Source organism: Rhinoraja longicauda, chromosome 23 (assembly GCF_053455715.1).
Source record: "Rhinoraja longicauda isolate Sanriku21f chromosome 23, sRhiLon1.1, whole genome shotgun sequence".
In the NCBI taxonomy this organism is placed as follows: domain Eukaryota; kingdom Metazoa; phylum Chordata; class Chondrichthyes; order Rajiformes; family Arhynchobatidae; genus Rhinoraja; species Rhinoraja longicauda.
In genome coordinates this window covers 19,815,508-19,829,841 of record NC_135975.1, presented here as the reverse complement: position 1 = coordinate 19,829,841, position 14,334 = coordinate 19,815,508, and positions in this window count along the sequence as shown.

Sequence of the window (14,334 nt, the reverse complement as noted above, 5' to 3'; positions counted from 1 at the left end):
TGAGCAAACTCAACACAGATTCTGTGATTTGTAACCATCCATGCCATAGGATATTCCGTTACTAGTGTTGCTGAATGAAAGAAGCCAGCCAACAATTAGCAAAACCAGTTTGTTGCCTGAATACTGCCTAGCTTATCAGCAGATACAGGCAAGCTGATACACTTCCCATGTGGAATTAAAAGTAACAGTAGAAGCTGATATGATTATGGCTAATAAGAGCTGTTAAAGACACAAAAATGGCTGAAATCTTTGCATCTTGTTTCAGATACCAGGTTCTAAAATTAGGATGTTATAGCTTATGGCTCCACTTAACATTAAATACTAGTTGACACTTCAATGCAGTACTGAATAAGTGTAACATCATCTTTGGCAATGTATAATGGAGGAATTGTGCATGAGGACTTGTTCAATGGAAATGGTGCCTGTTTCCAGTAGTCTGGGGTATTGCAACATGGCTGTATCATTTTGGGGAAAGTTGAGAAGCCTTCATAATGACATGTCAGAATAATCTTGTGGCAATCATCTTCATCAAGAACTGAATACTTGGTCATTCGTTTCTTTGATCTTCATGGATTCATTGTGTTTGAAGAACAACTTTTGCAGACAGCACACTTCAAAGTAGTTGATTATGTCAAGAGAAATGCACAAGTGAACCTTTATGTTAACAAAACGCACTTGATTGAATAATTCTCTTCAGTGATCTGGCGGTGATATTATGGAGCCACCTTCTCCACTGGCTTGAGCTCCGTCTATTTCTTCTAATATACCCTGTCTGCAATTCCCTGACTCAAGTACGAAGATTTATCAAAGCAGTACGCATGACTGTGATGGTGCTACCTTTGCAATCACTGCAGAAATGAAAATAGTCTTAGATATAGTCATCCTTCTTTAAATATTTAATCTATGAGAACTATGAGCAAAAAGTATTAAACCAAGATATAATGCTTATTGCACCATGTGTCATTGTGAAGGGATTCTAAATCATCAATAATTAAATGGTGATAGCATATTAGTATTGTAATGTGATTATAGAAGGTTATTACAAGATAATGATTATGTTGGATGTGGGCATTTATAATTTAAGAGTGAGTGTAGATTGCATTCATATTGAAATTCTAAATTTAATCTCAGATGCATGTGGATTAAGCAAGGACTAAAACGGATTTTGGCTTGTCAGATTGATCTAACTAATTATCTTAAATTCTGCTGCTTGAGTCTAAAAATCTGCCTTGCAGTGTATAATTGAGAGCTTGGGTAAAGTGGCAGGAGAGCCATGACAGTCTGTTATCCATCACGAGTCCACTGATAACAGATGTTCCACATTGTGGACATGTATCCAAGCAGAAAGTGTAGGAATCAGCTTGTCTGCAAAATTCAATGGCTGAGTGTAACTGGCCAGGCTGGTGGTTCAAAGGTGAACCACCAGCATTCAGCCACTCTCAGGGGAGTCAAGTCCTCGACAAACGTAGCAGCACTATTAGCCCATGGTATGCAGAGATGCCGAGGCCTTTGCCACTCTATTTAACTGTGGAATTCTGTGGGATCACACAGGGAACTCTGCCTGTAGGTGTTGAGTTTTATTTTTTTCTTCCTCTGAAATTCATTTCCCCATGAATTATCGCTCTATTCTTGACTGGTGGGGGGGGTGGGGGGTCAAAGAGATAGGTTCACTTCAGTAACATTGGAAGGTTTCAGCAAGATAATTATAATATTTGTTATGGCATCAGGAATTTCATTATATATTGCAGCCTGATCTTCTGGGTAATGTAACAACAGAAGGGCAGTGACGAGAGTGAATGTTGGTTTAAGACTTTATTATCTCTTTTAAGTATATTGTCAAGATGTTGACTGGTCTTCAGCTTGAAAACATGCTTTGTAGAAGATTCAAAAGTCAGTTTAGTTTAGAGATACAGCATGGAAACAGGCCTTTCGGCCCACCGAGTCCATGCCATCCATTGAATACCCGATTACAAGTTCTATGTTCTACCCACTAGAGGCAGTTTACTGAAGCCAATTAACCTACAAACCTTCACGTCTTTGGAATGTGGGAGGAAACCGGAGCACCCGGAGAAAACGCAAGCGGTCACAGGGAGAACGTACAAACTCCAAAGTCTTGTGGGAAAATTGGAATCAACAGTCATGTTGGTTGGAGGTACTGGGTGTTGGGAAGCTTGTGGAGTTTGGGTATTACAATCAGGCTCTGCTGCTGAGATTCCATCTGGAATCCAAAACCCGAGGGGGCCCAGACATGCTGCATTTGTACTGAGTAGCGTTTCCTGGGTTTGTAATGTGTAGGTTTGTACTGAGTAGAGTTTCCTTTGTTTGTACAGCGTAGGTTTCGGGACTTGCTTACTGCTGCACGTTGCAGTCCCTTTTGGAACTAATAGCCATCACTTGAATAATTTGGCCCAATGTTTCAGTTACAGTTCAGCCCTTCTTCTTTCGTATATCAACTCCAACAATCAAAAGTGGCAATTGGTGCTTCAGAATACCGTAGTTAACGCTTTGCTGCAAATTCTGCCAGTTCCGTAAAACCACCCAGGGTGGACGACAAGGCCAAACTGGCCATCCGCGACTCACGGCGCCAGGCGGAAGAGGGCTCTGCCCGAGCCAGCTGCCTACCCCTTTTCCGGGGTTACATCTGTGCCCGGGTGGTGTTGGAGAGGGACTACTCCTGGAGGAGCACCCTGGAGGATTTCCGGGACCGCTGGGCACCGCGGGGGATTGGATGTATCCTGGATGGGGATTGTAATATAATTGTACAATAATTTCAATTGGTATATTTGTTTGTATAGTATTCTGGTGGTGGGTTCTGTTTTGGTTTTATTGTATTGTATATATTATTTTAATATTTGAATAAATATTTATGATTAAAAAAAAAATTTTTTTTTAAAGGGTGGACGACAAGGATGTAAAGCAGCTCCCACCCCACAGTTCAGCTCTGTTTTAAAATGATTATTATAGACTGTGGGGTGTGTTGGATGGTGCCTTCTCCCAGGTGCCAAAACAAATCACCCAGAGTCACAGGCTGGAATATACAATCAAATGCTTGGTGGTGTAAGCTTGCTGAGACTCAATCCTTCTTCTTAGAAACTCATGAAAATATTGAACGTTACATTACTTGCAGAAGCACAGTGACAGATTATCTGTCATGGTGCTGACATTTCTCTGCAAAAGTCCCCTGTTCCCAGCACTAAATTTGATCTGAAGGCATCTTCTGCCTGACACCAGGGCCGCTCCAAAGCACCCTTTCCCAGAAGAAGGACAAATAGTTCGGCTTTTTAAATTTATTGAAGTTGATTCCAGTGGTTCATGGTGGTTTGTTGCTTTCTAGCATACATTTGTAAATATGGAGAACAAAAATGAAATGATTACATCCCTCAAGTGTTACTGTACGTTTGGGAACTTTCACAAATCTTCAGTGACGCCGAACACACTGGCAATTTTGACAGACCCTCGGTGGGGGTAGGAGCTGTTCAAATTGCCATTGAAATTGTGCAAACATGTTTGCACTGAAGCAGCCCTCCCCCCCCCCCCCCCCCCCCCCCCCCCCCCAGGCTCACTGTGGAAGTCTGTGGTGAAGGAGAAACTAGAACAGAGTACGGCGTTGGGGACAGACGGTACAGCAGGTTTGGGGCAATGGGTGCTCTGCCCGGGTGTGTTCGGAATGACTGTTTGTATTTGTACGGGTGTCACAGCGTTATGTTCGCAGCTTTACGTGAGTGCATTACCAAAGAAGGAAAGTGAAGGCTGCACAAAATAACCGCAGACTTTGAAATCAATTATTCCTGACCAGCGTTCACGAGCTGGGGAATTAATCAGGAAATAAGCATGGCATTCTTCCACAGACTTGTTCTTTATTTCTGTCTTGTCCTTTGGGAATTTTGGATAATGCATGATATGAAAATATCACAAGTCTTCAGTCATGCATAGTAATGTCAATGACATTCTGTGCATCTGACTTTATGTAATCCCAAGATATTGAAACAAATACTTCAGCACAAATGACAACAAAGAAAATATGCTATCATAATGAACTAATTTTAAATAAGAAATAATTTCGTGACATTTTATTATAATAATGTCAGGCTTTGGTATTTGCAACACCTTTATTAAGAATCATGTGACAAAACAAAACTAATAGTGATTTGCAAGCCTGGGGAAATGCATTGTTCTCGTGTGTTGTAATGTGGTAATAGTTGTCGACTAATTCCGAACAGCAGGAGGGTACATAATCAAATCAGATTTAATATAAAATTCCTTTTATGGAAGTATTCCAAACAAATGATTATCTCTCTCAGTGCAGGCAAACATGTCATTTCATTTATCATCCTTCTGTTGTTCTTTATGAGGGGTATAGATAGGGTGAAAACTGAGAAACTTCTTCCCATTGTTCAGATGTCTAAAACCAAATGCTAGCAGCAGTGATTCTAATGGGAAGACCTGAAGAGAGTACACATTTCTTCATTGATTTGCTATATTTAATTTCAAGTGTGTTCATTTATAATGTCTCCAGATATATTTTTCATGTTATAATGTCTTTTTTTATTTTTAAGCAGCTTTGAGTACTTTTGAATGTTAGTAAACATTGAAGTCATGCAAAGACAGTCAGGCACAGTGACTGCTTTGACAACATAATTCTCTCTGGCTGGGGTCTGATTCTTCATTATGCTGGGTTTTGCTGATCAGTTGGGTCTCAGTTTCCCAGCAGAAGAGTCTGAAGAAGGGTCTCGACCCGAAACGTCACCCATTCCTTCTCTCCAGAGATGCTGCCTGCCCCGCTGAGTTATTCCAGCTTTTTGTGTCTATCTTCCCAGCAGAAGTCCATGGATGGGAGCTTACCCTGAGCTAAAGCATTGTCCAAGGACAGATGATCATTGAGCTTTGCGTAAGAAGGAACTGCAGATGCTGGTTTACACCGAAGATAGACACAAAATGCCGGAGTAACTCAGCGGGTCAGGCAGCATCTCTGGAGAGAAGGAATAGGTAATATTCTGGGTCATCAGATCATTCACGTTTGATGGCCGGTATGGCATTTGAAGGGCAGAGGCTCCAGCTAAACATTACAAAACCAGCTGGAGTATCGATGCTTCTAACAAAATATTGTGCATCCACCATACATTACCTCGACTGTAGCTCCACTATTATAATTCATTCGTGTATTACAGCATCATGTGAATCTTTCTTCCAATCTTCTATGACTTTCATGTTTTAACAAGCACCGCAGGCTCAAAAGGAGAACTACAAATGTGTCTATTCAGTATGAGATTTATCTGCTGAGCTGCTTAAGGACTATCTTGTGGCTTCTTTGAAATTAATCCTTGACTTGCTACATTCTCAAAGTCTCTATTGCTGGACAGCAGTCACTTTTGTTATATTAATTTTATTATCAAATGAGGCTCAAAGGTATAAAAATATACCATTTATTAGAAATAATCTCAGATCCTATCATATGCAAACTGGCTTTCTATTAAAAACATTTCCATCATTGAAATACTTAAATGATGAAAATTGTGAAATGAGAAATGTAATAACTCACTTTTAATTGAAAGTTTCCTTCAGTTCATTTTATCATCTATTTTATGTAATTTACTTCAGTTCACAGAACAATGTCATCTCAATTTTACGTTATTGATTAAGTTTGCCATGAAGGAAGATTTCCTTGAATTGACAGGGTTTCCAGCACAGAATGCTATATATCCAAACAAAGCTTCCTCCTACCACAAAAGCAAAGTAGCATGTGGGCAGCATGGTGGGCAGCAGTAGAGTTGCTGCCTTCCAACGTAAGAGACCTGGGTTCAATCCTGACTACGGGTGCTGTCTGTACGGAGTTTGTATGTTCTGCCTGTGACCTGCGTGGTTTTCCCCAGGATCTCCATTTCCTCTCACAATCCAAAGATGTACAGGTTTGTAGGTTAATTGGCTTGGCATAATTAGAAATTGTCCCTATTGTGTGTAGGATAGTGTCAGTGTGTGGGGGTCGCAGGTCAGCATGCATTCAGTGGACCGCAGGGCTTGATTCCATGCTCTATCTCTAATCTAAACTAAGGAGGATAAAATTGATGTTGTGCATTCCAATAAATCAGAGCAATCAGGACAGTGACTTGTGCCACTAATTTAATCTAATATGTGAAATCAAGGGATGCAAGGCTAGCATTTATTGTTATTCCCTAATTGCCCTGAACTGAATGGGTACTGCTCCAGTAATTTAGCTGCAGCATTACCATACCCTTGGAGTGAAACAACATTGAATTTTAAATGGGTCAACAAATTAGCAACAATTAATAACATGCAACAAAGACAGCGCCATGTGTTACTTCAGTGAACGGACATCCATGAAATATTAAATGATGAGACAATCAACATTTAACCAAAAAAAACCCCCATCTGCTCCATTCTGCCAAGTAAGCTTTTTAAAAGGGATTTGATTCATCTCACTCCCCTTCACTCCTTTTTTTTTCCAAATGCTTGAAATTTCTTCTTTTGAGTTATGTATCCAATTTCCTGTTCAGAACTGTTCAGCACAATTTCCAGGCATTGCATTCCAAACTACAACACTCGGTTTCAGAGAAAACAATTCTCATCACTATCCAAACCCATCCATTACCTATAACCTGCACGATCCAGTTACTGACCCTCCTGGTGATGGCACTCCATACATTCCATCAAAGCGCATCACCAACTTTGTCGCAAATATGTCGCGTTCTCTCACCCTGGTGCACACACATTTTTCCCACCATCCCCAGTCACCCTGCTCGCTTCCCCTCCTCCGTAAGGGGATCTCCCTATCTCCCACCATATCCCAATCTCTAGCTTTACATTTTTCTCCTCCTCTTCTTTGTCAGATATTCTTTTGTTTTTATTTCACAACCAGCCTTTGTCACTTACCTCACCCATCTCACCTGCATCTACCTATTGCTTGCCAGGCTTTGCATGACCTCATCTCTGTTTTCCAGCTTTCTTAACCCCTATTCCATCAGTCTGAAGAAGAGTCCCGACTCAAAACATTGCCTGTCCATTTCCCTCTATAGATGCTGCCTGACCCATTGTGTTCTTCCAGCACTTTATTTTTTTTTCTCCTCAAGATTCCAGCATCTGCAGGAACTTGCATCTCAAGAGGAATACTGTTATTGTTCCAGTTACATGCATAAGGGTGAATGTTTTTTTAAATGTTATCAATCTATGCATAGAAAATAATAACTGACTAGCAGGCAGCAGGGTGTTATTCTGCCAATGAAAATCCAAGCAGAACGGCAAGGAACTGCCTTAATTGATGTACTGCATTTTAAGGCTTAAAATTAATACATCAGTCATTTTGAACCCATTGAGCTGGTTCCTGTCTTTTACAACATTTGGAATGAAAATGTACCACGGAATTAGAAATGAAATATGGTACAATCTTTCTGAATTAATTCAATATGATGGAAGGAAAGGTATTATTCTTAATGCAATTCATTTTTTTTTTTTAACTTGTTTTTTTCCCATCTAAATTAACAGAGCAAAATTCTATGAAGAATGAATTGGAGTGCTGACACATCTCCATTAAGCCTTTTTTTATATGGCATTTAAGCATTTAAAGAATTATCCAGATGCAATGGTTTGTGATGATATTTACCAATATTCTGAAGGAGGCAAAAAAAACATGTAAAATGTCTCAGAGAATTGCTTGTGCTTACAGGACAAGTTATTGCATAAATGCACACATGAGAACATTTCAGCTTCATTACATCTGCATGAAGTGCTACATTTAAATGATAAAAATGTACTTACTGAGTTCAAAACAATAGCATGAAGTAGTCGGAACACAAATTGTGAAAAAACACACAATTGCAGGGAGATTGTTTTCATTGAAAATACTTCAGACCGACTAGTTGTTATGAGATACTTGTTAGCAAGTACCCATCCTCCTGTAAATGGTGAAGAGGTGGGCAACGTTAAGTTGGAATACACAGTGAGGGTGAGCTGAAACACAAGCAGTGGAATGATCTATGCACACGGCACATCTTGGGAAACCCAGAACTGCTAGTTTGTCAACGCCTTTTTAACCCACTGTCATATAATGTCCAGCTTTCCTGACCAATTAGCATGGGAAAATCTGATGAAGTCCCTCATGAGTTGACTTTATCCCCAATTTTAATGGGAAACTGAAGCAGAGTGGAAGGAATTGGCAGGAAGTTGTTTGGATGTTTAAAGGTCATGTGATTCTGGAAGCAGGAAGCTCTGATTGCAGGAAGAAACCCACCAGTGAAAGAAGATGTAGCTGGAGTTGGTGCAATGATTGAGAATTTATTGGCCAATAACTTATAATGGCTCATAAACAAAGAATGATAACTTCAACTATCTGTATAATGCCTGGACATTGGCCATTTGTCACTCCAGCTGCAGCAAAGTGTCCAACAAAAGGTTTGTATCACATGGACATCCATACAACAAGGTTGTGGACATGGTACTGTAACACACCTGAGGATTCTTAAGCTTCTGTTTAATTTCTGAGTCATATAAATATTACCTCCTTCCACTCTTTTCCTGCTTTGTCCTTTTCTGATTAATGACTACCAAATGGTCTTTTGGAATTGTAATTTAACATCTAACAAAGTTAGAAGGCCAAATTTCTGTGGCTGCTAAATCTGGGATCTTCTTCTCATGATAACGTCAGAATTTGGGTTGTTTTCAGTCAATAGCACAATGCACTATTCCATTTGCAGCAAAGACAACAGCCCATGTCTGAATGCAGCAAGACCTAGAAAACCTTAAGGAATATGCTGATAAGTTAAAAATAACATTATCCCTGTGAAAGTACCAGGCAATGACCACTTCCAACATCTAAACTTGACATCCAGTGGCATTGCTATTGCCGAGTTTCCCACCATTAAATTCTGGGTCATGAAAAAGTCTCAACTGGACCAATTACATAAATACTGTGGCTATGAATGCAGACCAGAGGCTGAGTTTCCTTTGACAAGTGGCCTATTTTCTGACCCTACAGGGACTTTCCGCAGGTATGTGCCAGGAATATGATAGATATGAACCACGGAAGGTAGCCAGACAGCATGTATAGAGGGAAATGGACAGGCAGCATTTCAGAACAGGTTGGGTCTGAGGAAGGGTAAACTTTCTTTCCACAGATGCTACCTGGCCTGCTGACCTCCGCCAGCATTTTGTTCTTTGCTCAAAATCCCAGCACATGTGTCTGCATGACATAAGATCCTCTCTTCACCTGGATCAATGCAACTCCACCAATTCTCAAAACTTGATACCATGTGGAACAAAATCGGCCACTTCACAGCAACCAACACAGATATTTATTCCCTCCACCACCAGTGCCGAGCAGCGGCAGTGTTTGCCATCTTCAAAATGCATTGAAGTTACTAGTCCAACATTCTCTGAAACGGCAACCTCCACCACCAAGAAGTATATGGGCCACTATCTGCAACTACTCATCCAAGTCACACACAATCTTGATTTGGGAATACAAAAATAGTGCTGGAGCTACTCAGCCAGTCAGGCCACATATGTGGAGGGAAATGGACAGACAACATTTCAGATCGAGACCCTTCTTCGGAATTATTTTTCCATTCTGTCCACTGATGTTGCCTGACCTGCTGAGTTCCTCCAGCACAGAGGTACATCTTCAAAATCTTTCATTTCATCCATGTCATGTAATTAAAATCAAGAGTGAAAGATATAATTATGTCTTATAGAAGAAATTAATTGTGTCCTTTGTTGAATAAAGGCACTGTATTTGAATAGCTTTTCTCTCTTTTTTTTTCCAGAAGCCAGGATCAGTACTTACCCAATCTTTGCACTCAGCAATGGCAAAACATATGACATCAAGACCTTGGTTTTGTTCAATAGCTCATGACAAAATGAGGCTTCGTAAATTGTCTTTGTGAGTCAGCAAGCCTCAAGCTGAACTAGAATCTGGATGCTTTTGTTCTTGCTGCTTACTGAATATGTGTTGCTGCACAAAAACCCAGCAAATGTAATTAAAGACAGTTCATTTATTTGCTTCAAAAGCAGAATGAAATCCAAGGTTAGAGGTACATACAGAGTTGATTAAATACTTTGAATACAGTGGTTCTCATGCATTTGGAAACACAGAGATGTCATCTCTGGAGAAACAGGAGGGCAAAGTTGCAGAATTGAACAGTAAGGATAGATATACAGTATATTGTGAAGTTGCCTTTACTACCTTAGATTGTAACAAATAAATTTTGCAGAACTTTCCATGAGGTGATTAATGTGGCTGTGGATATAATTCATGGGTAGTTAGGTCAATGGCAGATTTGAAAAAAAAGTGTTTTTCTCTGGTCGAGACATTCCCTTCGAAAATAACGTGCCATTTTAAATTATACCTATCACAAAACGCAGTTTTGGAAGTGAGACTATTTCATTTTGCTCCAGCTATATGATCAGGAGCAATATAATTAAAGTGAAAGTCAAACTCCAGACACTGGGATCCTGAAAGAGAAAGCAAATTGCTGGTAGCACCGGGCAGGTCCAACAGCATGTGAGGAAGGAACAACGAGAGTCAAGTCTCAGGGCAAATAACTATCATTCGCCTTACAGCAAATGCAACGCCGGAGACCCAGGTTCGATCCCGACTACTGTCTGTACGGAGTTTGCACGTTCTCCCCATGACCGCGTGGGTTTTCTCCGAGATCATCGGTTTCCTCCCACACTCCTAAGACGTACAGGTTTGTAGGTTAATTGGCATAGTAAATGTAAAAATTGTGCCTACCGTGTGTAGGATAGTATTAATATGCAGGGATCGCTGGTTGGCGCGGACCCGGTGGGCCGAAGTGCCTGTTTCCGTGCTGTATCTCGAAACTAAACTAAAAAATAAAGTGCTCAGTTCCCACTCACCCACACTTCTTACTTTATTTCCTAAAGCAAATAAAAATAAATAGTATAGGTGTTAACGTCCATTGATATTTTTTCATAGGCAACGTAATTTTTTTTTAAAGCAGAGGTTGTATGGCAAAAATCTATGCATATAGTGTGAACAAAATGTAGTGTGACATTAAAAAGTTAATGTTGGAAGTTTTTACATGAGTGGTTCTTAAATGGAGCCAAGTGTTAAAGTACATACCCTTCCAATATTCAGGGACAATTTGTTCATTCCTGCTCTTCAAAAGAAATGGATAACAGATTTTAGTGTCAAAAAATTGGCAATACATGGGTACTAACTGAGCATCTTAATTACTATGTTAATTAAATCTAACTATGACATTGAGGGATAAACACTAAGCATAATTTTAGGGGCAAAGACAATATGTTTCTCCCTCTCAATATGACACATTTCACGTTGGCGTCTTTTGTGTTTGATTGTGATAAGTTTACTGAGTTGAACATTCAGTAAACTGTAATTATTTTAATTGTATTACTTAATCATCATAACTTTAACAAACAATTATCCAGGATGATACTTGCCTACATAGGTACAGATCCTGAATACTAAAATCTTTACCGGGTTAGCATGCACTGTGGGGTAAAAAGAAAATGCTTGTATTTTATGCTGCTTTTTACATCTTCAGGATATTTCAAAGTTCTTCTCAGATAATAAATTATTTTTTGAACAAAAGCCACAATTGCCTTATATATCAATGTGACAAGTCAGTTTCACAACACCTATGAGGAGTTTAGCTGGTTAACTGGACTGGGCAGAATTGGCAAGGGGTGAATATTGATGCAGACATCAAGAATACTCTTCTTTCAAAAAGTAAAATGGATATTTTTATGTTCAACTGAACAAAACGTACAGGACCTTAATTGAACACTACATTCAAAGCCAACATTTCAGTAATGTAGCACATCCTAATGCTACACTGAAGTGTCAGTTTAAATTCTGGAATAAAGCATAAAACCTTCTGATGTACAGATGAAAAATTGAAGCAGGCACGCACTAATACTAAGGTCATGGATCTATGATTCACAGAATAAAGCTGGGCTGAGAGTCGTACAACAATGAGTTATTTCACCAAACCAGGCCAGTCCCTCATTTAGTTTAAGTTTTAGTTTAGAGATACAGCATAGAAACAGGCTTTTAGCCCACTGAATCCACGCTGACCATCGATCACCCATTCACACTAGTCCTATATTATGCCACTTTTGCATCCACCCCCTGCACACTAGTGGGAAATTTATTGCTCCTCTTTGGGATGTGGGAAGAAACTGGAGCAATCCATGCAATTACAGGGCAAACGCCACACAGACGGCACATGGGTCAGGATCAAACCCGGGTCCCTGGTGCTGTGAGGATGTGGCTCTACCACCTGCGCGACTGGGCCGCCCATACATTTAACATTCACAAGTTCAAGTGAAAAGAGTAGAATTAGGCCATTCGGCCCATTGAATCTACTCCGCCATTCAATCATGGCCTATCTCTCCCTCCTAATCCCATTTTTCTGCTTGTCCCCATAACCCTTGACACCTGTTCTAATTAAGAATCTGTCTATCTCTGCCTTAAAAATATCCATTGACTTGGCCTCCACAGCCCTCTGTGGCAATGAGTTCCACAGATTAACTACCCTCTGACTAAAGAAGTTCCTCCTCACCTCCTTTCTAAAAGACTGCCCTTTAATTCTGAGGTTATGACCTCTGGTCCTAGACTCCCACCAGTGGAAACATTCTTTCCACATCCATTCTATCTATGCCTTTCATTATGCTGTGTTTCAAAGAGGATTCCCCCTCAACCTAGTAAACTCCAGCGAGTAGAGGCCCAGTTCAGTCAAACGATCATCATATGCTAACCCACTCATTTCTGGAATCAATAACAAAGGTGGATCCATATCCGTTTTTTCTTTATTCAATAAACACCTTTCAGTCTCTGAAAAATCAAATTGCCCCAGTCTATTGGAGGACTGGTTTCCAGGTTTTCCTCACTCTTTGTGTCAAGTCAAGTCAAGTCAATTTTATTTGTATAGCACATTTAAAAACAACCCACGTTGACCAAAGTGCTGTACATCTGATTATGTACTAAGGAAAAAAATGAAACATACAGTAGCACACAAACATAACAGCACATACAAAACAGTTCACAGCGCCTCCTCAATGAGCCTCAAACGCTAGGGAGTAGAAATAGGTTTTGAGCCTGGACTTAAAGGAGTCGATGGAGGGGGCAGTTCTGATGGGGAGAGGGATGCTGTTCCACAGTCTAGGAGCTGCAACCGCAAAAGCGCGGTCACCCCTGAGCTTAAGCCTAGACCGCGGGATAGTGAGTAGCCCCAAGTCGGCCGACCTGAGGGACCTGGAGTTAGAGAGGTGGGTTAGACGATATGTGATGTAGGGGGGTGAATGTCCATTTAGGGCTTTATATGTGAATAGGAGGAGCTTGAAGTTGATTCTGTACCATACAGGGAGCCAGTGGAGAGAGGCCAGAATCGGCGTGATGTGGTCCCTTTTACGGGTACCCGTCAGAAGTCTCGCTGCGGCGTTTTGGACCAGTTGCTGGCAGGACAGGGATGATTGGCTGATCCCAGTGTATAGGGAGTTACAGTAGTCTAGGCGGGAGGAAATGAAGGCGTGAATGATTTTTTCAGTGTCGTCGAATTGGAGGAAAGGTTTGATTTTAGCTATGGTACGGTTGGAAGAAGCTGGCTGTTACCATAGCGTTGACTTGCTTATCAAATTTTAATGCAGAGTCAAATATCACGCCGAGGTTTTTGACATGCGGTTTGACTAGGCAGGATAGGCTTCCAAGACTGCCTGTTATCAATTTGATGGAGTCGGGGGGGGGGGGGGGGGGGGGGGGGCGAATAGGATGACCTCAGACTTGCTCTCGTTAATTGGAGGAAGTTCTGTGCCATCCAACATTTTATGTCCTCAAGGCAGTGTAAGAGGCTGTTTAAATTTGACTGGTTGTTGGGTTTCGGGGGGAGGTAAAGCTGAGTGTCATCGGCATAGCAGTGGAAAGAAATGCCGTGCCTTTGAATGATTTGGCCAAGGGGGAGCATGTATAGAGAGAAGAGAATGGGGCCTAGGATGGAGCCTTGTGGAACTCCGCAGGAGAGGCTAGCTGGAGCAGAGGAATAACTGCCTATGTTGATGGCGAAACTCCTATCTTTGAGGTAGGAAACGAACCAGCTCAGGGCAGTGCCATCAATGCCAACCGCGTACCGGAGACGGTCAATAAGGATGGTGTGGTCCACTGTATCGAACGCTGCGCTGAGGTCGAGAAGGAGCAGGATTGCACAGTCGCCGGAACTTGGTTCCTGATTTTACTCTTGAATGGCTCAGCTCTGATTTTAGACTGTTTCCAACTGTTCCACCAGGAGCATATTTACCCATAGATCCTTTTATCATTCAAACAATTTGGCTCATATTTTATTCCTC